The sequence below is a fragment of the Leuresthes tenuis genome, unplaced genomic scaffold (assembly GCF_036924035.1).
Source record: "Leuresthes tenuis unplaced genomic scaffold, fLeuTen1.0.hap1 SCAF_13, whole genome shotgun sequence".
NCBI lineage: Eukaryota > Metazoa > Chordata > Actinopteri > Atheriniformes > Atherinopsidae > Leuresthes > Leuresthes tenuis.
This window is the reverse complement of record NW_027325367.1, coordinates 2,562,040-2,583,027: the sequence shown is the minus strand read 5'-3', so window position 1 is coordinate 2,583,027 and position 20,988 is coordinate 2,562,040.

Genomic DNA, 20,988 nt, shown 5'->3' with positions numbered 1-20,988 from the left:
GAATTCTCTTGTCCAAACTGAGTATCTGAGTTGTCTTTGGGACACAGACAGAAGCAGGTGTCAGTACTCGGAAACAGGACTAATCTGACCACAGAACACTGTCTTTGTCCACCTGAGATGAGCTGCTGTCCAGAGACTCGAGGTGTTTCTCTACAGGGTTGATCCACGGCTTCCTGCACATGCAGCTCAGTTTCAGGTTAAAGGGGCTGCAGAGCTGAAGTGAAAATAGTTTTCTCAGGTACTCCTTCTACCCTGCTGCAGATGTTCAAAGGCCAAAGTTATTTATATTCTTGCATTTTGGAACTTATTGCAGATTCTTTGACACAGTTTGGCACAAATTGTTCAGCCCATCGAAAGATGTCCAATCCTGACACCTTCACCAGTTAATCTGCTGATTCTCCAGAAGGATGTTTTCCTTGTTTCTTTTTCAGGTTTTAGGTTATTCCTGTTATTGAGTTTTTAAAATAATGCCGCTGACCTCGACCTGCTACTGTATGTCGGTCCAAACAAAGATCGATCAACCATTGCTCTTAATCCAGTCTTAAAGTGCACATAAACTGCATGTGATGCAACTCTGTGAGCAGAGGGAGAACCTGCTGGTGGTCTGAGAGCTTTTTCACTCTCTGCTCTCTGATTTCCTCTCAGATAAATGCTCATAAATTTTGAGAACTGCCACTTTTTAAAATGTTCCCACTAAAATCTCTGTGTTGGATTAACTGTTGCAGGATTCCCAGTAAGTCTGACTGTAAAGCATGCAAACCAACACATAAATCCAGCTTGTGTACATCGAGGTGCTGCATGTGCAATAAAGATGGTTCTGATTTAAAGTTGGTCTCTCCAGACTTTGCATTTTGTGTCCTGGGACAGTTCAGGGAGAACAAAATACTGTTGCTTAAACATGTTTCAGCTCATCTTTATGAGTTCATCACTCAACGATGTTGAAATGTAGTACAAGCCTCGTGTTAAAAAAAATACAGCAATCAGTTTGCCAAGTCTTTAGGCTTTCTGTTATTTATTTTATGTAGTTGCTCATACTGAAGGAGACGAGGTTCTGTGAAGGCTGACGGGAAACCAGGCCCTGCAACGCAATAACAAAGCTTGACGTACTTCAAATCCTAGTTTTAAGGTTAAAACCGCCTCTAGTGTTGCTGTAAAATGTCTCGTGATGTAGCAAAAGCCTCATTGTTTATTCAGCACGAGGAGAAGTAAGTTTCATGGTGTTTAGTTGAACTGGCCGCAGGATTTTGGGTGTCTTCAGGTTGAAAAACTGTTGCTGCTGCAGCTCAGATGGTGACTCATGGGCAGAATGGGTGAGTGTTTCCACTGAAATCTGCCAGAGCTGCAGTCTTTAGCAGACTGTTTTATAAGCATGTCGATATATTCATGCACAGTTAACGCATCTCCAACCTTACAAGCAGGAAGACATGCTTCCACTGCATGTACAGAGATACAGAAACATGCAGAACTGCAAAGAACGCCTCGGTTTGCAGCAACAAGCCTTCAAAGAATGCCTTTTTTTTTCAGTCATTTCTATCGGTCTTAAATTACTAAGAAGTCGGCTTTTTAGTTTGAACCTTCTGTTGAAGCCCTCTGAAGGAATTCCTGCAGTCGCCACATTACATAAAGTAGAAATGTCTGAGAGGAGGACAGAGGATGTCCTGCAGGAATGTTCTGACACTTATGAGCCGTAATGCTTCATGATGACAGATGTGTGGTCGGCGAGCCGCGGCATCCAAACCAGCAGAGACTTGGTTGATTCATAGCAGAAGATTGAGACCTAATGAACTTAATCCAGACGTAGTTTTTTTCTTACTGCATGAACCACAGCAGTTTTAGCAAAAATATTATGTACTAATTCAACTATAAATCTGTGGATTAAGCTCAGTTCCATCAGAACTGATATATTTCTGAAACTGTCAGCTTTGTTCATATGCAGAAATGGACATTATGAGCACACATTGTTCCTTGTCTTCCTCTGTAACTCTTTAATTTTGATGCTTATATTTCCACCAAACCACAAAATGTGTATCTTTTTAAAATCTTGGCGCTTTTTTCTTTTTTCCCCCCAACAAAAAGCACCTTTTCCCATTTTCCCATTCCTCAGCAAATTTCCCACAACTGAGTCCAAACTGGACAGCCTTGGGCTGTCGACCCAACATGATAGACATTAAATTCATAGATTTTTACTTCTGTCTAAAGAAAACTGCGGATGCAGATGTTATTGAATCAGCTCTGATGATTATTTGTCATTGAGTCACAGAAATGAAGCTCAACAAAGCGAAGCTGGTTTTAATTCCCACTTAAAACAAATTAGTTCTCTGTAGATTTGAGTTAATCTGCAAAACTAATAAGTATTGAATCAAATAATCCTCTTTAAGGTACTTTAAGGTAAATTTAAGGTAAATTCAAATGACCTGGAAATGATCTTCAAGCTGGAATTTGACTGGTTTTTAAGTCCTTTTCATCTGCAGGACAAAAGGATGTAAAATGGAGTCAAAATTAGCTGTTAATTGGTGTGAAATAATCCAGAAAGTTCCTTGTTGGTGATGCAGATTTGACTGATGAGGCCTCTCCAAACTTTTAAAGGACCAGTTTCAGTTTCCTGAAGAGATCCTGCTCAGACTGACACTTCCGGTGTTTACAGAATGATTTAATTTCATAAAACTTTGTGATAAACTCGGCTGAGTCGGATGCATCAACGTGGCAGAGAGGGAGGAGGAGGAGTGGAGGGCCTTCACCACACATGCACACAAAGAGGAATGTGGGGAATGCTGGGAAACCTTGGGATGAACTACCAGCGTCACAGCGGGGCGATGTGGAGGGAAACCTTCGGATGAGCCTTGATGAGCCTTACTTTGTGAAATCTGGAGGATTTTTGCATCCAATGCAAAGACTGCAGACTAAAGTTATTGTTTACTTTGCTTCATTATTTCAGTTATTTCTTTTATTCTCTCTGGAGTTATCTTTAAAGGAGTCATCTTTCATTTTATGAGGGTGTATTGAGACAGTTTCAATCAAAATAGCTGTTGGTTTAAGCTCAGTCGCCTTCCTCTCGGCTTGTTTTCACACTTTTAGTGAGTGTGTGTACGTCATCTTCATTAGCTAAGCTGTTAGCGTTAGCTGCTGCTAAAGGAAGAAATAAATCAGTAAATAAACCATGAGGAGTTATTTCATTAGCTAAGCTGTTAGCGTTAGCTGCTGCTAAAGGAAGAAATAAATCAGTAAATAAACCATGAGGAGTTATTTCATTAGCTAAGCTGTTAGCGTTAGCTGCTGCTAAAGGAAGGAATAAATCGGTAAATAAACCATGAGGAGTTATTTCATTAGCTAAGCTGTTAGCGTTAGCTGCTGCTAAAGGAAGAAATAAATCGGTAAATAAACCATGAGGAGTTATTTCATTAGCTAAGCTGCTAGCGTTAGCTGCTGCTAAGGGAGGAAATAAATCAGTAAATAAACCATGAGGAGTTATTTCATTAGCTAAGCTGTTAGCGTTAGCTGCTGCTAAAGGAAGAAATAAATCAGTAAATAAACCATGAAGAGTTATTTCTCAGATGCTTCCGTTTCCCTGCTCTGAAGTTCAGGCTCTGAGAGTTGGAACTGATCCTCTTTGTGGCTCAGTTCCTTCAGTCCAGCGTTGAACTGGACCAAGTTGTTAAAACAGTGGGATGAAAAGTGTTTGCTGCACATTCACAGTCTTTAGCTAACTCTGCTGGAACATTAGCCTCAGATATAGTTTATCCACTGGGCTCTTATATCCTCTGAGGCTGCTGCTGGATGGAAGATGCATGCTCCTCAGTGCAGCTGACAGCAGAACATTTCCACCAGAAGCTGGCTTCATCCGTCCAGCAGGGCTTAGCAGAGGAGGCGGAGCCAACTTAAACAGCTCATTAAATGAGGAACTTTCACACAAAGGGGAACTAAATAAATACCAGGGTTGTGTTTTTGGGGAGTTTTACACTTGCTGGTGGCTTAAGACGCCCTGATATATGCGGGGAAATAGTTTAGCAGTTAGCTGTAGGTTAGCAGTTAGCTGTAAGTTAGCAGAAGATGCTAGCAAACAGCGTAACTCGTTACCCTCAGATATAGTTTATCCACTGGGCTCTGATATCCTCTGAGGCTGCTGCTGGATGGAAGATGCATGCTCCTCAGTGCAGCTGACAGCAGAACATTTCCACCAGAAGCTGGCTTCATCCGTCCAGCAGGGTGGATGAGAGTGGGCGGGGCTTAGCAGAGGAGGCGGGGCTAACTTAATGAGTGACGGCTCGTTAAATGAGGAAATTTCACACAAAGGGGAACTAAATAAATACCAGGGTTGTGTTTTTGGGGAGTTTTACACCTGCTGGTGACCTCAGACGTTCTGATATATGCGGGGAAATAGTTTAGCAGTTAGCTGTAAGTTAGCAGCAGATGCTAGCAAACAATGCTTTCTCATCAACTGTAATGGACCAAGCCGGAGATGTGCACAGCGTAACTCGTTACCCTCAGATATAGTTTATCCACTGAGCTCTTATATCCTCAGGGTGGATGTGATTGGGCGGGGCTTAGCAGAGGAGGCGGAGCCAACTTAAAGAGTGACGTACTTTAAAAATGAAAATCAGAACGGCTCATTAAATGAGGAACTTTCAAACAAAGGGGAGCTAAGAGTAAGAGTTTTACACTTGCTGGTGACCCCAGACGCCCATTTGACACCATTTACCCTCTGACACCTTGTCTGAATGTGAAAGGTTTCAAAGAACATCTTCAAGCTCTGAGGTCCACTCAGATTGGATTCTCTGCTCAGGAAGTTCGTAACTGAGGGCTACAACCTGCAGTAATTTACGTGAAACATTCCAGATGCTAAGGATGCTTCCTGTAATGTCTCTTTGAGCTTCAGTTCACCGATCCATCCTTTCTGGAAGGAAAAGGGATAAACGTGCTTTGTAGCCGCTTCTCCTGTAGTAGTAACGACCTCAGCTGACAAAGATCCAAGCTTAGTGGATGTGTGGTCAGATTCTCTGCAGAACTGTTCTCATTCTTACTAAATACTTCGTCTTTCTTTCTTTGACCTCGTGTTTTTCACCAAGGAAAAGTGTTGGGAAAAGGATGAGAAGGTGTAGTCATGGCGATTTACTCAAAGACAAATTCAGCCTCTTATTCAAACACGTCCAAGTTTGTGTTGAAAGTGATTTTTTTTATTTTTCCCCTGAGGTCTCATTTCCAACGTTAACTTGTAGAGACTCGAAACAGATCCTTCACTGTGAGTCAACTTATCGGGGGCTCATTTAGTGGCAAGTCTGGACTCTTCAAAGGGGGAATAAATAACTCCTTTCTCCACGTTTAAGTAATTATTTTAGTTTGCAGCTGTTCTTGGTTGGAATCTGGTTTTAAGTCAGTTCAGTTCAACTTGATGACTGTCAGGACATAAAAATGTGTTGTTTGTTTTTTAAATTTCCCATATTTCTTGCTTAATCCCTGCAGATGGCTACAGTAGCTGTATTTTTTTAATATTTCTATTTGTTTTAAATGCAAGTCTGAAGTGATCTTTGGAAAAGCTTTAAGCTCTGATGGGTAACAGAAGCCAATGGTGACCCGAAAGAGATGTGAGTCTGTCCCAAAGGCCACAATAAGCCGTTCTCTGCATAAAGCTGGGCTTTTTTGGAAGATCTCTGAAGTACAGGGGGGGCAGCATCATGCTGCGGGGATGTTGGTCATCAGGAAAGTGGGCATCACTGAAGCTATGATGCAGAAATACGAAAACTTTTGCAGGAAAACCTGTTTCCATCCGCCAGAAATGAGCAGATTCACCTGATAAACAACTCTTATGACTAATATGTAAATGTCTTTGAATGGTGAAGTCTTAGCAAAGGAGGATAATAATAGTAATAATTCCAGTTTGCTAAATGTAAGAGACTTGTAGACCTTTTTCAGTACTTTTATCTCAAATTAATTTTAATCCCAGGTCGTAAAAACATGCCAAAGGAGGTGGATATTTTTTCAAAGCAGCCCACAGTCTCTCTCTTCCTGAACCCAAACACACTCTGTGTGAGAATGAAACCTATAATGAGCTCTAAGGATGGCATTGATGGGCCCAAAGTGGTGAATCGAGCAGAAATTATGATTTTCCTTCGCTTGGCCTCCTCCAAAAAATGATCCTGTGGGTCATTTGTTCAATGCAGGCAGAAATTATTAGAAAATAGCTCTAACCATGTGACATTATTGCCTAAACCCAACCAGGAGGAAACAGTGTTTTAGTGAAGTTGTAGTGTTAGAAACGCAGAAACTTTAAGAAGTATTGGTGACGAACAAGTTTCCACAATTCTGGATCAGCAGAAATACATTTTCTTTAGCAAGTAAACGATTAAACTAAAGTCGAGTCGAACTATTTAAAGTTTCAGGGCATAATTAAGATGAAACACTCGGTTCTGACCCCAGCAGCAGTTAAGATGTTTGAACCAGAGGATCTCGGATCACGGTTTGTTTTAAAGGTTTAAAACACAGTAAAGATTCTTTAATATAATCCTGTTTTTCACTGTTTTTATTTTGTTTTTTAAACACATCAGATGGGGGCTTAAGTAACTGGTGATTCGTCCTGGATCGCTGCTGATTGGAGTCTGTTCACTCGAACATCCTGTCGGCTGCCAGTAGGGGGCAGCAGAGCTCTGCGGGTGGTGGAGAGAGGTGGTGGTGATATCATTTTCCATCAGTTCCTCTGTCTCCTCGCGACACGCAGCAGCCGCAGAACAGATGAGGTGAGGAGGGAGGAGGAGATTTTTTCCACTACCACATTTCACCTCCCGGCGACCGCATCTGGAAAGACAATATCTCCAGAAAGAGGTCGTCAGTGAGAGAGAACAGCATTCAGCACCGCAGAGTGCCAGTGATTCTTGTCTGGACGGCGGCTTACAACATGCTTCTGGGAGTGAAGTGTGTTCATGGATGGGGGGTTGCACAAAGACGATACAAACACATCCCCCCCCGCTGCTCTCGGATCTGCAGATTCTTGCAGAAACGCGGGTTGTTGATCGGTGACTCGATGGTCAGTTTCTTGTTTTGTTTTGTTTGGACGTCACTCTTTGCGTCCCGTAATGGATCGATGTTTCTCTCAGCTGTCAGGATGAGAATGCGAATGACTCACTGGTCTGCAGCTCTGACAGCGCAGCTGCCAAACAGACGTCCCAGCATTCCCAGCATCTGCTCCGACACCACATCACTGAGCTGCTGCAGGGTAACCAGACTGTTGTCTTTGAACCGCTGCTTCAGCTTCAGACTGGTTTCCATCATGCAAACATGACAGTTTGACAGATGTTACGCAACCGTGACAGCTGCTCCGAGTCGCTCACGACAGCAGAAGTCCCTCAGTTCTGTTTCAGCTCGGTTTACCACCTCAAACCTGTCAGCTGAACATATTCATATCGATTAAATACACATTTCTGACTAAAATACTTTGATACAGTCGATAAAATGTCATCACAACACGATATACTGATCTGCATTTGTAAAAGTATGCAGGTAACTGACTTAATCGAGTGTGTAATGCTTAACAAAATAACAGCAATTCAGAATTTAAGGTATAAATGTTGCGTTAACCCAACTGCTCACGGTGCGACTCTTCCTTGTTGCCTTGGCTTGTATTTAAGGTGGAAAGAACAAGAAGCTCCCAAAATGAAGGAAGAAATCAGGTTGATTGCAATTAATTAGACAATTATTAAATCAAAAGATTGCTATAATTAAACGGTAAATGGGACCTGAGACCTGCTGAGAAAATAAACATTGCTTTGCTCAGCAGGCGCGAGCCGTCACGGGTCCTCGCGCGCGCGGTGGTTATATTTTCCAGAGGCTGTTTACCTTTCCAACGCAGCCGTTTCTCCGCCATTTGTTGCTTTCATAACTCGTGGATTTACTGCACCACACTCTTTCAGACCACCTGAAAACTAGCTGTTACTGTTTTGAAGCATGACTAACCCTCTTGTCACCAGGGCTCTGTAGCTATGATCAACCAACATAGTTTCAAGGTGTAATCTGGTGACGTTTTCTTTTTCTCCCAGTAACCATGGAGACGCACAAACAAACAAAAAAAAACTCATTTACTTTGACTTTATTTCTCTGCTCTCAAAATGAACCTAATTTTCCTTTTTTTTTTGTCTTAAGCATCATTAGAATTTCTAACATTTACTTTCGTATTTCAGGCCTGCAACACGTTCTAAAGAAAGCTTTTACTACTTTATGATTTTTTACTACTTTTCTCAACACTTTTTCATCATTTTTCCATCAAACATGTCGGGTTTAAAGAGTCGGGGACAGGTCAGGACTGCAGGCAGCCAGTCCAGCACCCGTACCTCTTCTTCCTCAGCCAGGCCTTTGGACTGTGGCAGAATGTGGTTTTCCATGGTCTGCTTGAACAATGCTGGGACGTCCCAGGAAAAGATGTGGCCTTGAAGGCAGCATATGTTGCTGTAAAATCTCAGTGAGCTTTTCTGCATTAATGCTGCCGTCACAGAAGTGGAAATGAGCTTTGCCCCCTGATCCAACCCCATACCATCACAGAGCCTGGCTGCAGGGACTGGTTGCTGACAGCAGGCTGGATGCTGCTTTTGCTCTTTGCTCCATTTCTTCCAACAAAGATGTGGAATACTGATGGGTCTGACCACAGCACACGTTTCCACCGTGTGACGGTCCATCCCAGACGCCTCCGAGCCCAGAGAAGTGGACGAGGTTAGCATCAGGCTTCTTTTCTGCACAGTAAAGCTTGTGAATGGAACTCTGTATTGTGGTGCTGGACAAAGGTTTCCACAGTAATCCCTTGTCCATGTGCTTCTATCAGCTGCTGATGAAGGACGGTTCTTGATGCAGCGTCTGAGGGGTCAGAGGTCACGGGGTCCAGCTTAGGCTTGCTCCCTCGTCCTTTACACTGAAACTCCTCCAGGTTCCTTGAATGCTTTAATGATTTTCTGCTCTGTAGAGGCAGAAATATGCAGATCCCTTCCAGTCTTTCTCTGAGGAACATTGTTTTAACACATTTGAGGACAAACTGGAGCTCCGAGGTCAGTCTCTGGGCTGACTTCATACCTTTTACACTTATCTAAAGCTTTGTTTTTAGTGGTTCCCAAGCTGTGTGCTCAGGTTTAGGCTTTGGTTAGAAAAACCATCATGGCTGGCCTTAAAACGGCCCGTCTCACAACATGTTACCGGTCTTTTTTCCTGAATCTATGCAAATTGCTTCGAAGTTACAGATAAAGAGGAAAAGTCTCCAGGAGAGAGAAGGCTAACTCATTTCCAGCTTTTATCTCCAGTTTTAAGAGACAATTTTTCAAAGGAGAGCCTGAAAGCAGACCTAAAATACAAAAATTTTGGAAGTAAAGGTCCTGAAGTCAGTGTCTCAGCTGCAGTAAACGGTGTTTGGATGACAGAGAATGTTTCTGAGGGGTCAGAGGTCACGGGGTCCAGCTTAGGCTTGCTCCCTCGTCCTTTACACTGAAACTCCTCCAGATTCCCTGAATGCTTTAATGATATTCTGCTCTGTAGAGGCAGAAATATGCAGATCCCTTCCAGTCTTTCTCTGAGGAACATTGTTTTAACACATTTGAGCTCCGAGGTCAGTCTCTGGGCTGACTTCATACCTTTTACTCTTATCTAAAGCTTTGTTTTTAGTTGTTCCCAAGCTGTGTGCTCATGTTTAGGCTTTGGTTAGAAAAACCATCATGGCTGGCCTTAAAACGGCCCGTCTCACAACATGTTACAGGTCTTTTTTCCTGCCTCATGGGGCGATGAGTGCAGCCCCATCTGCAGATCAAACAAATGTGCAGACATCAGAAAAAATATAGAATTGTTTTGTACGCATTTCAAGTCTAACACGGAGCCGGTTGGTGATTGCTCATCGACTTCACTGAAGACTTTCTGGTCCCGGCTGCAGTTCTGAATTAAATTTTGTGGGTTTTAAAGTGGCCAAACAACCCAAAGCTGAAGCCAGTGGGTTCCATTAGAGTATTAAAGCTGTTTGTTTCATAAATGACAAACATGAAAGCAGTGAACAAATATTACGCAACGATTGATCTGCCGTTCTCGGGATGGTCCAGCTGTCTCTTGTAACATTAATCTGCTTTGCTCGGTTCAGAACAAATGATGAAAACCTTTGGAAGGCCAAACATCGTGTCCATGCAGGGAGGACAGCTTTGCAGGCATTAAAGGGATCAGCCTCTGCTCCACAGGGAGCACACATGTACAGTTGGAACACATTTTTGCAGATGATTTCCGGCATAATTCACAACATGCACAGACTTTCTGATACGTTGCGTCACACTTGTTGCTTCTCTTGATGGAAGTTATGTCCGTGTTGTAACCAGCAGCCATGAAGCGATCATTTGTGGCTAATTGCAGCGTGTCGTTAGACGTTTTACTGGTTCAGAGGATGTTGTCTGTGGAAACTAAGAGATGTGATGAAAAATTGCTCTTCAATTAAGCCTGATAAATGAGATGTTTTCAGTCTGAATCTGCTCGGGCCGTCTTCCAATGATTTAGCCAGAAGAGGACAGCGTAGCTACAAATCTTCTAAATCTTTGTTTGTTTAAGTTAATACTTCTGGGAATCGTCAAGATTTACTAACCCTGTCAGGGGGTTGGATCATCCCAAATTCACTTAACTTTTTATGGTTATGTTTTTGTGTATATCTATGCAAATTTCTCCGAAGTTACAGATAAAGAGAAAAAGTCTCCAGGAGAGAGAAGGCTAACTCCATCGCAGCTTTTATCTCCAGTTTTAAGAGACAATTTTTCAAAGGAGAGCCTGAAAGCAGACCTAAAATACAAAACTTTTGGAAGTAAAGGTCCTGAAGTCAGTGGCTCAGCTGCAGTAAACGGTGTTTGGATGACAGAGAATGTTTCTGAGGGGTCAGAGGTCACGGTGTCCAGCTTAGGCTTGCTCCCTTGTCCTTTACATTGAAACTCCTTCAGATTCCCTGAATGCTTTAATGATTTTCTGCTCTGTAGAGGCAGAAATATGCAGATCCCTTCCAGTCTTTCTCTGAGGAACATTGTTTTAACACATTTGAGGACAAACTGGAGCTCCGAGGTCAGTCTCTGGGCTGACTTCATACCTTTTACACTTATTTAAAGCTTTGTTTTTAGTTGTTCCCAAGCTGTGTGCTCAGGTTTAGGCTTTGGTTAGAAAAGCCATCATGGCTGGCCTTAAAACGGCCCGTCTCACAACATGTTACCGGTCTTTTTTCCTGAATCTATGCAAATTTCTCCGAAGTTACAGATAAAGAGAAAAAGTCTCCAGGAGAGAGAAGGCTAACTCTGTCGCAGCTTTTATCTCCAGTTTTAAGAGACAATTTTTCAAAGGAGAGCCTGAAAGCAGACCTAAAATACAAAAATTTTGGAAGTAAAGGTCCTGAAGTCAGTGTCTCAGCTGCAGTAAACGGTGTTTGGATGACAGAGAATGTTTCTGAGGGGTCAGAGGTCACGGTGTCCAGCTTAGGCTCGCTCCCTCGTCCTTTACACTGAAACTCCTCCAGGTTCCCTGAATGCTTTAATGATTTTCTGCTCTGTAGAGGCAGAAATATGCAGATCCCTTCCAGTCTTTCTCTGAGGAACATTGTTTTAACACATTTGAGCTCCGAGGTCAGTCTCTGGGCTGACTTCATACCTTTTACACTTATCTAAAGCTTTGTTTTTAGTTGTTCCCAAGCTGTGTGCTCAGGTTTAGGCTTTGGTTAGAAAAGCCATCATGGCTGGCCTTAAAACGGCCCGTCTCACAACATGTTACACGTCTTTTTTCCTGAATCTATGCAAATTGCTTCGAAGTTACAGATAAAGAGGAAAAGTCTCCAGGAGAGAGAAGGCTAACTCTATCGCAGCTTTTATCTCCAGTTTTAAGAGACAATTTTTCAAAGGAGAGCCTGAAAGCAGACCTAAAATACAAAAAAATGATGTGTATTAATGAGAGAGGTTCTGTTTTTGCAAGTAAAGGTTCTGAAGTCAGTGTCTCAGCTGCAGTAAACGGTGTTTGGATGACAGAGAATGTTTCAAAGCTGAAACTACTCAGAGGGTAGAAGAGTGACCGTCGAAAACGACTGAAACCTCAAATGTCATAGCAGTTTGAGCGAGTGCTAAACTGTGGCTGAGTGCACCGCATCATGTCAGCATCTGACGGTTATTAACTTTGTTCCAACCGCAGACTGTTTGTGCTGCTCCAGAGATGCAGAAACCCGGTCCGTGTGACAGTAACTGAAGCAAAAAGGACGTGACAGCAGAATAAATGGCTGTGGCGTTGATGTCTTCAGCACCAGATACGATCCCCTCCTCATGCAGTCGTGCTCATTGAACACGTGAGGACGCATTTTCTAGAGGCAGGCATATGATCCCTGGCCACGTTTTTTGGGAGGAATAATCAGGAAGACCAGCTGAGGTCCATTTGTCATGTGGCCTGTTGGGTTTTCTGAAAAAAAAAAGAACCAAAAGACGTTTTTCTAATATCCGTGAAAAGCAACATTGGTGGTAAAAATGAAAACACAGCGAAAAAACCACAGCTCCCAACAACTTCTTTTTACTGGCTCAGATGAATCCTGATAATCCCTTTAACAGCCTGCAGAAACACCTCTTTCTCAGCTCTTTGTTCAATGAAACAGCGGGAGCTTTACTCCTTCCACCTTTCCGTTTCCAGGCCGTTGCTATGGGCCGTTTTCTCCTCTCGCCTCGGTCTGACCACCCTCCAGTCCTCAGATGCTCCGCCTTGTGCCAGATGATTTGTTATTGCTACTTGAACAGAGATTATGCAACTTTGTGTGGACACAAAAGCTATTTTCACAGGTACATGAAAAGGCGAATGCTGTCCTTTGAATGAGGATGATTCAGGTTAATTTGAACCAGATGTTTTCTATTGAGACACAAGTTTGGGACCAAAGATTTGTTCAAACTGCTGAACCGAAGGGAAAAGGCAGTTTTATGTTATAGTTTCTTTACACGGTAACCTTTTTATAGGAGTCCATTTCAAACGATGTGTTGGTTTTTGAATGTTTTTGAACGCCTCGGGTCTTCTAAGGTTAAAGTGGAGCGTTTCCAGCTGATGTGGCTCTGAGTCACGATGACTTTCCAGTCCTCTGAAACGAGGAGTCACGCAAAATGAAACGAGTTGGGGAAACTCGTGTGAGCTTTTGAGTGGGCTAAAGTAAATGGGGAATAATTCAGTGGTTGTGGTGGAGCTGGAGATATTAATCAAACAAATGGGAAAGTTGTGTAAAAACATCTTATGGAGGAAAAATGTTTTTAGAGATCAAAACGGTTTCTTTACTCTTTAAAGTCCTGAAGGTTAACATATCTTTGTAATCCTCATGTGTCTCGTTGTGGTTTTATATCTCTGGTCCTGTGGTACTTACAGTCTTTATTTATTCTATTTGTCGGCATTATAATCATCTCACTCTGTCCTTTATCCTCATTAAACTACTTTGTACCTCCAGATGCACGAGTGAGTCAGTGTATTCTCCGCTATGTTCTGTTCAGCTTAGGAGGGAAAGAGCAGGCCTGCCCAGGGATGCTGCTTTCCTCCGTCAGTCGGGCTCTGGGATCGAGTCGATAATTAAAAAAAGTACAGGTTGTAAGTGAAGGAAATCCTGCAGAGCAGGATGGTGAGAAGACAGCCAGCCAATCTCCTTCACTGGCATCAGGCAGCTGCAAGAACAGAGATCTGGTTTGTTCTGAAGCTGAAATCGAACAGTTAATCCTACAAGTCTGTTTTTATAGCAGCATAAGTGTATGCAGGATGTCATCAGGTGGTGTCCAACTTCCACTGGAAGTTTCAAACCGCATCATAGTGGCAGGTTAAGGTGATGGCCAGTCCTCCTGCTGGTACCACACTGCCTTTCTCTCCTTATCCCCCGCAGCCTGCCTCCCCCGCAGCCTGCCTCCCCCGCAGCCGGCCTCCCCTGCAGCCTGCCTCCCCTGCAGCCTGCCTCCCCTGCAGCCTGCCTCCCCTGCAGCCTGCCTCCCCCGCAGCCTGCCTCCCCCGCAGCCTGCCTCCCCCGCAGCCGGCCTCCCCTGCAGCCTGCCTCCCCTGCAGCCTGCCTCCCCTGCGGCCTGCCTCCCCTGCGGCCTGCCTCCCCTGCAGCCTGCAGCCTGCCTCCCCTGCAGCCTGCCTCCCCTGCAGTCAGCCTCCCCTGCAGCCTGCCTCCCCTGCAGCCGGCCTCCCCTGCAGCCTGCCTCCCCTGCAGCCGGCCTCCCCTGCAGCCTGCCTCCCCTGCGGCCTGCCTCCCCTGCAGCCTGCAGCCTGCCTCCCCTGCAGCCTGCCTCCCCTGCAGTCAGCCTCCCCTGCAGCCTGCCTCCCCTGCAGCCTGCCTCCCCTGCAGCCTGCAGCCTGCCTCCCCTGCAGCCTGCCTCCCCTGCGGCCTGCCTCCCCTGCAGCCTGCAGCCTGCCTCCCCTGCAGCCTGCCTCCCCTGCAGTCAGCCTCCCCTGCAGCCTGCCTCCCCTGCAGTCAGCCTCCCCTGCAGCCTGCCTCCCCTGCAGCCGGCCTCCCCTGCAGCCTGCAGCCTGCCTCCCCTGCAGCCTGCCTCCCCTGCAGCCTGCAGCCTGCCTCCCCTGCAGCCTGCCTCCCCTGCAGTCAGCCTCCCCTGCAGCCTGCCTCCCCTGCAGCCTGCCTCCCCTGCAGCCTGCAGCCTGCCTCCCCTGCAGCCTGCCTCCCCTGCAGCCTGCAGCCTGCCTCCCCTGCAGCCTGCCTCCCCTGCAGCCTGCCTCCCCTGCAGCCTGCAGCCGGCCTCCCCTGCAGCCTGCAGCCTGCCTCCCCTGCAGCTTGCCTCCCCTGCAGCCTGCCTCCCCTGCAGCTTGCCTCCCCTGCAGCCTGCCTCCCCTGCAGCCTGCAGCCTGCCTCCCCTGCAGCCGGCCTCCCCTGCAGCTGCCTCCCCTGCAGCCGGCCTCCCCTGCAGCCGGCCTCCCCTGCAGCCTGCCTCCCCTGCAGCCTGCAGCCTGCCTCCCCTGCAGCCTGCAGCCTGCCTCCCCCGCAGCCTGCCTCCCCTGCAGCCGGCCTCCCCTGCAGCCTGCCTCCCCTGCAGCCGGCCTCCCCTGCAGCCGGCCTCCCCTGCAGCCGGCCTCCCCTGCAGCCGGCCTCCCCTGCAGCCGGCCTCCCCTGCAGCCGGCCTCCCCTGCAGCCTGCCTCCCCTGCAGCCTGCCTCCCCTGCAGCCTGCAGCTGCCTCCCCCGCAGCCGGCCTCCCCTGCAGCCTGCCTCCCCTGCAGCCTGCCTCCCCTGCAGCCTGCCTCCCCTGCAGCCTGCAGCTGCCTCCCCCGCAGCCGGCCTCCCCTGCAGCCTGCCTCCCCTGCAGCCTGCCTCCCCTGCAGTCAGCCTCCCCTGCAGCCGGCCTCCCCTGCAGCCTGCCTCCCCTGCAGCCGGCCTCCCCTGCAGCCTGCCTCCCCTGCAGCCTGCCTCCCCTGCAGCCTGCCTCCCCTGCAGTCAGCCTCCCCTGCAGCCTGCCTCCCCTGCAGCCGGCCTCCCCTGCAGCCTGCCTCCCCTGCAGCCTGCCTCCCCTGCAGCCGGCCTCCCCTGCAGCCTGCCTCCCCTGCAGCCAGCCTGCCTCCCCTGCAGCCGGCCTCCCCTGCAGCCTGCCTCCCCTGCAGCCCGACCTCCCCTGGGAATAGCCAGACCCGCCACTCCTTCTCCTGCACTGCTGGACCCGGTCGTGGTATTTGTTGGCCTTTCTCTGAGGCCTCCTCCCAGGCTCCTCTTTGCTCTCTTGGAGGATTATTAGTTTAAATCAAATCGGTGGAAACTCTCACCTGTACCACCAATAATTGTACCTGATGATATCTAACATTCTTCGTACTAATAAACAAGCTGCCTGTTAAAAAACGCAGATTCCTGCAGTGGAAACATGTTGTGGGTGAAAAGTTTAAGGAAATAAATCATTGAATTCCCATCAGACAGAAGCGAGTTCCATGTCATGTATGTTGAGAGTAAAAGAATAAATGAGATTAATAGAAGCTTTTACTTGGGGCCCAGAGGGAGCTATGAAGTCTAAATCTGAACTTAATGAAGGTCATTTCCCTCATTACTTTCCACTTTTACTCCACATCTATTAAATTTCTGCCCAGATGAAATATTTCTGCCTCGATCTGTTGATCCTAATCCGACATATTTGGTTTCCTGGATTGTTCTGCCTCATTTGCACCAGCATTATTGATAAAATTGTTTTAAAAGGTTGATTATCGGTAGTCCCAAACATTCTTTGTTGGCTCTCTTGTTTCACATGCCGTGGAAAATAAACGAGGACATTGCTTTTCCTCTGCAGAATGAGCCGGTATTGGATGAACAGATGGCTGGAATTACAAGAAAAAACACTGATGCGTTGAAAGATGAATCAACAAGATGGTGGGGAGAAAATGTAAATATTATCAAGGACGTGATGGGATTCAGACGTCGGTAAACCAAACATCTCGTGGCGGTTAACACCGAGTGTTGGGTTCCAGCAGAGTTAAATTTAATGAAATGGAAGAAATACTTAATTCATCCCAACGGGAACTCATATTCTATTCAATTCAATTCAATTAAACTTTATCTATAAAGCGCCAGATTACAACAGTTGTCATCTCAAGGCACTTAAATAATAAAGTCCAATTCAAACCAATTGGAATTCAATTAATTCTAATCATAAACCAATGAAATCCAATTAATTAATTTCAAAATAATCCAATTAATTCATATGGAGCCAATTCAAAAATAATATCCGAGCTAAGGAAACCAACAGATTGGACCGAAACTTGTCTTCAGTCCAATCTCCCGTCCTGAGCCTGAGGGACTGTGGAAAGGAACGACTCCCTTTAACAGGAAGAAACCTCTGGCAGAACCAGAACCAGGAAGAAACCTCTGGCAGAACCAGAACCAGGAAGAAACCTCTGGTAGGACCAGAACCAGGAAGAAACCTCTGGCAGGACCAGGAAGAAACCTCTGGCAGGACCAGAACCAGGAAGAAACCTCTGGCAGAACTAGAACCAGGAAGAAACCTCTGGCAGAACCAGGAAGAAACCTCTGGCAGAACCAGAACCAGGAAGAAACCTCTGGCAGAACCAGGAAGAAACCTCTGGCAGAACCAGAACCAGGAAGAAACCTCTGGCAGAACCAGACTCAGGAAGAAACCTCTGGCAGAACCAGACTCAGGAAGAAACCTCTGGCAGAACCAGAACCAGGAAGAAACCTCTGGCAGAACCAGAACCAGGAAGAAACCTCTGGCAGAACCAGAACCAGGAAGAAACCTCTGGCAGGACCAGAACCTGGAAGAAACCTCTGGCAGAACCAGAACCAGGAAGAAACCTCTGGCAGAACCAGAACCAGGAAGAAACCTCTGGAAGAACCAGAACCAGGAAGAAACCTCTGGCAGAACCAGGAAGAAACCTCTGGCAGAACCAGAACCAGGAAGAAACCTCTGGTAGAACCAGAACCAGGAAGAAACCTCTGGCAGAACCAGAACCAGGAAGAAACCTCTGGCAGAACCAGGAAGAAACCTCTGGCAGAACCAGAACCAGGAAGAAACCTCTGGTAGAACCAGAACCAGGAAGAAACCTCTGGCAGAACCAGGAAGAAACCTCTGGCAGAACCAGAACCAGGAAGGGTGTCCATCCGCCTGGACCAGCTGGGGTTTGAGAAGACAGAAAAGAGGGAAAAGAGGGGGGAAAAACACCATAACACCATTCAAAGGATACCTGTTGCAGTCATTTCTTTTTATTAAACAGTGAAATCTTTCATTTTGTGTTGTTTTTAGGACTGACGACCTGTATCTCTTCATGACTTTCTGGCTGTAAGAAGCCTTATTATGTAGAGAGCGGTCCGTGTTCTTTAAGAAGTCCTGAGGGATATGGATGCAGTGGCAAAGGAGATGAAACTGAGCAATGAACTCTGATTTACCCGTGAATTTTAAGGGAAAATATCAGTTTTTAAACCTCCATCAGCAAACATGTGCTCCTACCAAAGAGCTGCAGAAGAAGAAGAAGAAGAAGAAGAAGAAGAAGAAGAAGAGTGCTTTGTAAAAGCTGAGTCAAAAGGCTGAATTTAGTCCAAGTTGATGTGCAGGATTGCTGCTAAATCTTTTCCTCAGCTGAGACAGAACCAGAACCTTTCCTGCTGTGGAGTATTTCACTGCTGGGTAACCCCAAGGTGCAGAGAGCTGCGGCGCAGATGGACGCCACCTTTGAAACGGGCAGCTGATTGTGAGCCTGATTCATCTCCTGCCAAGCTGACCCCGAACCTGCTGCAGTTCGTCTCTGGCCACGTTCCGCTGGTTTGGTTCGCAGGTGTTCGGTGAAGCGCCGCGGGCGCGTGAACAGGCACGCGCGCACGCACGCGCTCCGATAGCAAAAGTTCAGATTACATTCACGGTGAAGCAGGAAAACATTTGGACAAACGGTGTGATCTGAAGTTAGCAGAGTGTCTGCTGAGGGTTTCCTTTCATACATCTGCGTCTCAGCTGGACAACACGGAGGCTGCAACTCATCACTTATCTGAGCAGCTCAACCTCCACAAAGACACTTCAATCTTTTGGGTTCTTCGGGTCTGAAAAGGAGCAGCGTGGAGTCTGACATTTATACTTTTAAAAAGTCCATCAGATGCCTGTTTTTCCAGCACCAAAGAGCGCATTTTTTGGTTCTTTTTTTGGCCTCAAAGCAGGTATTTGTGTCGTGAAAAGGTGGCGCTGCAGTTTTCCTGAACAGATTCTTCCTTCTTGTTGCAGTGACACTTAGGGAGTGAAAAATAATGGTATTTAAGTGTAAAACAAAGCGGACACTGGACAGCAACAGTTCCATGGCGCACCAATGGCTGAATTAGAGCCGGAGGGCGGGGCTTGGCGTGATTTTGACAGCGGCGCGGTCTGTGGGCGGAGCAAAGACACAGAGGGAGATGATGCAGCTTTTCTTTCATCCTAATGTCGTTTTATAAAACTCAGATTTAGCAGAAGATGAGTCTTACTGATTAAAAGGTTTAAATGTTGTGAAATTAGGCTTTTTAATCGATATCGTCCGACGTTCTTCTGCAAACCGAGCGGACAAAGTTCATCCATTTTCTATACCGACATGCGGACAAAGTTCAGTCTTTCTAAATATTTCCGTGCACACACTGACTTATGACTTTACTTTCATGTCTTTATAACACATTTTAACTTTAGTTCATTTAAATTATAACCGCTCCAGACGAGGCACCAAAGAGCACTTTTTTGGTTCTTTTTTTGGCCTCAAAGCAGGTATTTGTGTCGTGAAAAGGTGGCGCTGCAGTTTTCCTGAACAGATTCTTCCTTCTTGTTGCAGTGACACTTAGGGAGTTAAAAATAATGGTATTTAAGTGTAAAACAAAGCGGACAGTGGACAGCAACAGTTCCATGGCGCACCAATGGCTGAATTAGAGCCGGAGGGCGGGGCTTGGCGTGATTTTGACAGCGGCGCGGTCTGTGGGCGGAGCAAAGACACAGAGGGAGATGATGCAGCTTTTCTTTCATCCTAATGTCGTTTTATAAAACTCAGATTTAGCAGAAGATGAGTCTTACTGATTAAAAGGTTTAAATGTTGTGAAATTAGGCTTTGGAATCGATATCGCTCGCCGTTCTCCTGCAAACCGAGCGGACAAAGTTCATCCATCCATCCATTTTCTATACCGACATGAGGACAAAGTTCAGTCTTTCTAAATATTTCAGTGCACACACTGACTTATGACTTTACTTTCATGTCTTTATAACACATTTTAACTTTAGTTAATTTAAATTAAAACCGCTCCAGACGAGGCAGTAAAGAGCTAAATGATCCTGCTTACAGAAAAGAGCCAAAATGAATAAAAAAGGACATAAATTAGCCGTAAACAGTCATGCAACGAGGTTGTTTTTCATCACTGTGGTCCTGTCCAAAAAAAGAAGTGATCTAAAAGGTGAGCAAACGCCGCAGTGATTCAGAAAAACAATATTTTCGCTGAACATCAAAGGCCACATTCTTTGTTTTTAGGTCATTATTGAAATAAATAAATTCCAGCATGTTTTGCAGCATTCTTTACAGAAGAATTCGCTTTATTTGAAGGTGAAGTTGGACCTGGGGGAGTATTCCTCAGCCTGAATGACAACTGACTTTGTTATTTTACGACAGCGTTTTTCCGTTTCATCTGTTGGCAGAAAAGCATCTCAAGGCTTTTTCAGTGTTTACTCCAATGCAAATTCTTATTTACCACCTTCACTTCCAGCTGTTTTCATTCAAATGCCAAAAGACTTTCATCTGATTTCTCTAATGGCAAAAACATGTGGAGAATGATACAAGAGAATGAAGCTTTCGTGTGGCTACAAATTTAACATGGCACACAACAAGAAGTACCACAATCTTGAGTTGAAGTACAGTAAATTTGTCACAGCTGGGATCTGAAGGATGTTTTCAGAGACTCTGGATCCAAACTGAGATTCTCTACAGTCTCAAGGTGTCTCATAACAAACAGGCACTTATTTTAATAACCGAATGTGTCTTTGATTCAGCATCTCCTTTCCTTTAAATCTAGGCTGCGTTAATGGACCATAATCAGTATTTGGATGGCTTAGTCGTGCAGGTCTGCCTCAGACGGAAGGAGAATCTGCACTGCAAGTTCAGCTGAATGCAGAGAAACTGTCCCAGATGTTCTGGACTCTGTATTTATAGAAATGGCAGTGAAAGGATCATTGTTTTTAGATGGATAAGATCTGATGAGATGAGACGGGCTGGAGAGGATGACAGCTGTGCTGTAGTACAGTAATACTGTCATACACACCGCTATGAATGTGCTGCTTTGATCCGGTCTGCTGGGATTTGACCCGACTGTAGATGTCGGTCTTTAACAAAAGAGAAACAAAGGAAGGATTTTCAGTAAAAAGAAACAAATGTGCTTTTTTTGATGGGTGATTGTCATGATTCTGTGTCCAGTTGCTGCAGATATTCTCACATGAATGAATGAATGTGAACTAAGAGACGTTTCCTGAGCTCTGAGTTCAACCTGCTTGAAATAAATCAGCTGCCTTTCAGAGCCTCGATATCTCCTGGAA